The sequence below is a fragment of the Saccostrea cucullata genome, unplaced genomic scaffold (assembly GCF_032062105.1).
Source record: "Saccostrea cucullata isolate Sc308-1 unplaced genomic scaffold, CSIRO_AGI_Scuc_v1 ctg21377, whole genome shotgun sequence".
Lineage (NCBI taxonomy): Eukaryota > Metazoa > Mollusca > Bivalvia > Ostreida > Ostreidae > Saccostrea > Saccostrea cuccullata.
In genome coordinates, this window is record NW_026935945.1 from 1 (window position 1) to 6,907 (window position 6,907).

A 6,907-nucleotide genomic window follows, 5' to 3' on the forward strand; every position below is an offset into this window, starting at 1 on the left:
AATCTTACTTTATGAAAAAAATAATTCCTTTTTTTGTATTAAAAGAGGAAAGTAAGCTTTTAAGGTATGGTGTGACAGGAAAACAAAAATTTATCTGAACAGTGTTTGATATCTCTAGAGCACAATGTATAATAATCAAATACATGCGTTTTTGTTTTAGGTTTTGAATTTCTTGATAAAGATGTTAATCTTTTCTCTACACAGCCTTCCTATTAGTGTAAGGTGTCAGATTGGGTTATGAGAAAACGAGTCTGTTGAGATATATCATTTTTCTTTAGAAAAAAAAATATTAAAACCGGATGTGTATGGAATAATGTGTACAAATTTAAACATCGACTGACAAGATTATAATCATGAGGCGAAAAATTATAATAATGTGCCCACATTGACTGGCAAGATTATTATTGTGAAGTGAATCATTATAATTGTAGGACACAATAATAATAATGTGTACACATTTAACAGTCGAGATTATAATTGTTGCAGGAAAATAATAATAATGTTGTAAAAAGCAAGTTTGGGTGACATTTTTTTTGGGTATAATTATATAGGAAAATATAATTATAATGTGGGAGTACCCTACGGCTTTCCATATACGTGTTTATAGATTCCTTTTAATTTTAAACAGCAGATATATTTTTTTCAATTCGTTTTCCTGTCATTTACATTGTAAATTCGTGTACAAAATGGAAACTTAGCCCATTCAAATGCCGAAAAATTTTATAGCTATACATGTATATTATGTACATATATATTAACAGTAACTTTACAAATTTATCAATCAGCAAGTCATTCAACAACAACAAAAAAAAAAAAACAAAAACATTTAAAAAAAAAAAAACGTATCGAGTGTGCAGGCGTGAAAGTGTTGGAGGTGACAAAATGTTTTTGGAAAACAAGATGTGTTTGTGAAACATTCGTAACACCAAAAAGTTTCAAATTACTTCGCACGATCAATTATTTGAATTTTCTCTACTCAAAAATATCATTTTTCTGGCATTAAAAATAAAGCTAATGACATTTCGCTAAAATTAGGAGAAATGGTTAAAAGTACCCTATATATTATTCAGAGAATAAAATCAAAAGTGTGGGTCTGTGATGTTAAGTTTTATATATTACTAAAATAATGTAGTGATTTTTAAGCTTAATTGGGTATGTATTTTCCCTGGATTTTCACAATAGATTTTCTACATTTGTAAAATATAAATTTCAAGGCCGTTTATAACATATAATTTTGGACCAGCATAAAACAATTCACGGCACAAAATATCTCTACTTTTTCATATGGGTGTTTGCAGGCTGCATTAAAAATTAAGAAGCCAACCTTGAAATATCGAAAAAATATCGAAACCACAGCCAAAATGCAGGATCATCTTCCATTCTGTAGAGAGCTAAAAGGTGAATCTCCCCCAAGTTATTATTCTTATTGTGATGAAAAAAGGGAACTCAATTTCAACCAGAATGAAATACGATGTAAAGCCCTCAATTTTAATCTGAGCATTATTCCTGTATTGTAAACATTATACTGGAATAAGAACAGAAATAACAAAGGAGAATTACACAGAAATAGACCTTGATAAAATCCTATTTGGGGGTCCAAACTTGTGTCAACAAAATAATATCAACGTTGTTAAAGCTGTACATGAGTATATGAAAAAAATCGAGTAGATTTTTATTAATATTCAGCGTAACCATTCCTGTTCTAGATCTTTTACAACCCTTTTTTCTTCTCTCCTTGCACTCCTAGTCTATCTCTTTCTTATTTCCCTGCAACTTTTTTTCCTTTTTTGCATTATATTATATTCTTCCCTATTTTTATCGAAAATCCATTCTGTGTGAAAAATACCTGGTACAGGTGAGAAAACGTCTCAGCATTAATGGCCCTCACAACAAAGTTTGAATAAAAAATTCTGGTTATTTACTAGTATCTATCTATCAACAGCTATAACGAGGGTATGCTGGGAACACGTGACTTAAATTCACATTAGAAGAAAATGCATGCAAACATGCAAAGGAATAAAAAAAAATCTGTTAATATTTTTTGTGTCACATTAAAAGCAGCCTCAGTTAGTGCAGATCGAAGATTGTTCAAAGCCTTTCCCCCAAAAAGGACTTAAATATAAAACAAAATGTGTTTGTGAAACACTATGCGCCCTGCGACAACAAAATTCGGAAAAGCTTTTTTTTAGCATACAGATCCCAGTAAAGGTCACAATGTCATTGACTTTGGTGACATTTAAAAGAACTTATTTAATGGAGTATGCATTTCAGATATGAAGTCTCTATCTCTTATGGTTCAAACGTTATGGCGAAAATTCGAATACTGTAGGTCACAGTCAAGGGGTCACAGTCAAGATCACAAGGTCATTGACCTTGATTTTATTTGAAAGGACTTAATAATTAGTGATGTATGTATGCCAATTACTAAGTCTCTATATCTCACGGTTCAAAATTTATGACGAAGGTTAAAGTTGACAACAGACAAACAGACAGACAGGACAAAAACAATATACATGTACGCCCTGATCTATTGATCTGGGCATAGGCGCTTAGTTTCCTGATGGAGTATTTTGTGTATTATGTGTTAAGAAGGTAGGAAAAGTGTAGATATAGATGAAAATTAAGTGTGAACCGAGATAGATGAAAATCAAATGTGAATCGAGGTAACCCTTATTTCAAGATGGAGAGTGGCGCTCCTTTCCCCTTTTCATGTACAGTAAATATGACATTTTTCAAAACGGCTTATTTCAGCGATTTTTTTTTAATGAGGGTATTCAGACACACCTAGAAAAATACATAATACACAAAATACACCATCCTGAAACCAAGGGCCTATGAATCCGGGCGCATAAATAACTTTACAATACAATCCCCAGCCAAAGTGCTCAGATGAGCGATATGGCTCCCGGGCCTCTTGTTACTTTTTTTTCTACAGAATATGCATGGAAATAAACCATAATCTGTAGAATATTGTTTAACTGGCGAAAATCTTCGTTAGATTAGCCACAATCAGGAAGAAGATGTTAGACAATCATACATGTATTCTAAAAAAAAATTCACAGATGACCTAACATTTAAAAATATTTTTGACCTTATTGATAAAATCTTTGAGACACAAAAAATCCTCAACAAAATAGAAATTTAAGACAAATCTACGTTCACGACATTAATCTTTTGAATCTTAAGATGACTTTGCATTAAGAATTATTAAAAACGGTTGAACAAAGGCATGTACAACATTACACAATGTCAATCCAATATTTATATAGAAGTCTGTATATATCCAGGGCTTGAAAAACGAGAAAACCTGTGCTACTACCATTGGTATTGCAGGAATTACTGTAGCCATGAGGAAAGACCGCAGAACCTTGAACGCCTTGAGCTTCCACGCCCTTCCGGCCATGGAAATTGCTGGTTTGGTCTCTTTAGCTCTGGCGTTCTTAGAATGAACCAATTCAGCTCCTTTTGCCGTGTCTTCTGTATTTCCCGATTGAACGATACCGTCTTGTCGGTTAAATGGAACGGTGATATTTGAATCCAGTAGATTTCTTGAAGATGTCTGGTTTGGATATGGCGTACTTTGATCCTTCAGTGATTGGCTCTCATGAATTTGTTCCATTTTTTGACGTGGAGGGTTAGTAACTTGTTCCTCCGACGTTGAATGTAAAGGTTTTACTTCGATAAAAACAACACTTGTTCGAGTTGTTTTCGTGTTTGAAGATCCTGTTAACTGTTGTGTACAAGCGCTTGATTGACCTGGATTTCCGCTTTTTGGTGCCTTACTTTTACTTCCTTGTCGTTTCCCTCCATTAACTTTTCCACATACTGCATTGGGGTCAGCATTTGTTAATTCAGGGGCTATTAGTGAGTTTATTTTCTTAGCAATAGAAACATAGAGTATTGACATTAGAATAATTTCAATTGAAAAAGTTGTTCTCGTGACACTGAAGATCAAATATACTTGATCCCTAAATAGTTGTCTCGGTAGACAAATCTTAGAGTCTGTTCTTGCGTGTAGAAGAATCACGGGCAGAAATACTGAAGTGGACAGGCACAGAGAACATCCAAGAAAAAGCAGTCTTGTTTTTTCTGTACTCATTATCAAAAACGCACGACGTAATGAAATTTTTAAAGCACAATAGCGCTCAACACATACGTACAGAAGATGGATATATACGTTATGTCTACAGATGGTAAAAAAGTATATTACCGCTCTACATGTATATTTACCGCAATTCGCGTAAAACAAGGTAAACAAAGAGAGAATATCAAAACAAATCTCACCGACTGAAATGATAAGAAAGACCAAATACTGACTTCGTTTCCGAAGGGTTTTGTCTTTCGCCAAAATGAAACAAGCTGCGACATTTAGTAAAGCCGAAATGCCAAATATGATCCCCGCGATGACAGAAACTAAACGCACACTCCCTGCAAGTGGAGCCAAAAAAGTCACATTGGTAAAAGATGCGAATGATGAATTCTTTTCCATAATTTACGTTTATCTGTAAAACTGTGATAACTACGCACTAGGTCCCTCGTCCTGAGTTTATTGAGAATATCGACCAAAGATCCAGCCTTCTATACATAATGTATCATTTTTCCGACTTCACACCTATCTTTTTTTTAAATCGTTCTTATCCGGTATTGGGTGTTTGTATATACCTTTCATTTTGTATAATTTCCATTGAAGGTACACTTAAATTGCTATCTTTTAAAAACATTGCAGTACGTGAAATAAATTCCATATTCAACTACAAAACATTGAATATCCTGAATATGATAAGTCCAAAAAACACTTTCTGTTAGTGTTTAGAGCCTCCGTAAAGTGAATCCATTATGAACTGAGGGGAAAAAAGTTAAAAATTGCGGGCTCGTCCGGGATTTGAACCCGGGACCTCTCGCACCCAAAGCGAGAATCATACCCCTAGACCAACGAGCCGCTTAAATGTGCAATCAGTATATTATCTGAAGATAAGTTTATTTGTTAACTTATTTGGGGAAGGTGTAAGCTGGTATTTTTACTGCATGACTGACATTTTACTTTCACAGTAGAAACGCCCGAAATGAAGAAAAATACATATTACTCCATTTAATAAATCCCGTTATACATGTATCTATATTTTCAAGCAAATTAACAATCAGGAAAACCATTAAATAATTTACATGTTAGACTTTGTCCCTTCTAATTGATTTCCAACAATGATTAAGAAGAAAAGGAATTAAATTAATGCAAGTACTCGTGATCAAATATTAATTTATTGGATTTCTCGTTTGGGGGGGGGGGGGGTTCAAGAACATTTTTAAAGCTTGAAAGGCATATTTCTACTCTACTTAATCTGTTAATAATTTTAAATCGTCAATTGATATATGCTGTATATTTTGAAGGATCACCGGAAAACACAACATTTTTGTATATTTATTGGAAAACAGGTAAAGTTTTTATCGGGAGAGTTTAACCGGTTTCATCGCAATAGCGCGCCCACAATAGAATTAATACGCGAACTTTTCTAACAAACCTTGTATATGTTAAGGCAAAATGTACGTAAATATTACTGTATACAGGGAACTTTTCGCCCCCGTTTTATTATCGTCCGTTTCGCCCTACCCTCAGGTGGGCGAATTTAAAACGGGGTGAATTCAAAGAATATAGTATACAATTTCTTAAACAGAACTGTGACTGGACGGATTTAAGACGGGACATAAATATTTGCAAGTGTAAAAGGGCGAAAATAAAGCGGGGTGAAAGTAACCCTTTATACAGTAATTGTAAACTTGAACGAACCTATTGAAAGCTTATGAATTAAGTTATTTATAGTAAATACCCGCTAATAAAAAAAACTGAAAATATTTTAAATAATCATGATCTTTCGAAATGATACTATTTATTATCCGTAGATATAGTATATACAGTAAATATGACATTTTTAAAGCGTGCTTATTTCAGCGAATTTTTATTTTTATTTTAATGAGGGTATTCAGACACACCTAGAAAAAACATAATGCACAAAATACACCATCCTAAAACCAAGCGCCTATGCATCCGGGCGCATAAAAAACTTTACAATACAGACCCCATCCAAAGTGCTCAGATGAGCGATGTGGCTCCCGAGCCTCTTGTTACTTTTTCTACATAATATGCATGGAAATATGTAGAATATTTTTTTAACAATGGCGAAAATCTTCATAAGATTAGCCACAACCAGGGAGGCGATATTAGACAATCATACATATTTTCTAAAAAATATTCACAGATGACCTAACATTTAAAAATATTTTGACTTTATTGATAAAGTCTTTGAGACACAAAAAGAAAATCTCAACAAAATACAAATTGAAGACAAATCTACGTTCACGACATTAATCTTTTGAATCTTAAGATGACTTTGCATTAAGAATTATTAAAAACGGTTGAACAAAGGCATGCACAACATTACACAATGTCAATCCAATATTTAAATTGAAGTCTGCATATATCCAGGGCTTGAAAAACGAGAAAACCTGCGCCACTACCATCGGTATTGCAGGAATTACTGTAGCCATGAGGAAAGACCGCAGAACCTTGAACGCCTTCAGCTTCCACGCCCTTCCACCGGCCATGGAAATTGCTGGTTTGGTCTCTTTAGCTCTGGCGTTCTTAGAGTGAACCAATTCAGCTCCTTCTGACGTGTCGTCTGTATTTCCCAATTGAACGATACCGTCTTGTCGGCTAAATGGGACGGCGAGATTTGAATCCATTAGATTTCTTGAAGATGTCTGGTTTGGATATAGCTTACTTTGATCCTTAACTGATTGGCTTTCATGAATTTGTTCCTCTATTTGACGTGGAGGGTTTGTAATTTGTTCCTCGGATGTGGAATGTAAAGGTTTCACTTCAATAAAAACAGCACTTGTCCGAGTTGTTTTCGGG

The 6,907-nt window shown here is 34.1% G+C and overlaps 1 non-coding gene across 1 annotated transcript; it reads right to left on the reverse strand.

The window, feature by feature from the left end:
• Positions 1–4,867: 4,867 nt before the first annotated feature.
• Trnap-ugg (transfer RNA proline (anticodon UGG)) lies at positions 4,868–4,939 on the reverse strand. The gene has a single exon. It is a non-coding gene; the product is annotated as a tRNA-Pro (tRNA).
• Between the last annotated feature and the right edge of the window lie 1,968 nt (positions 4,940–6,907).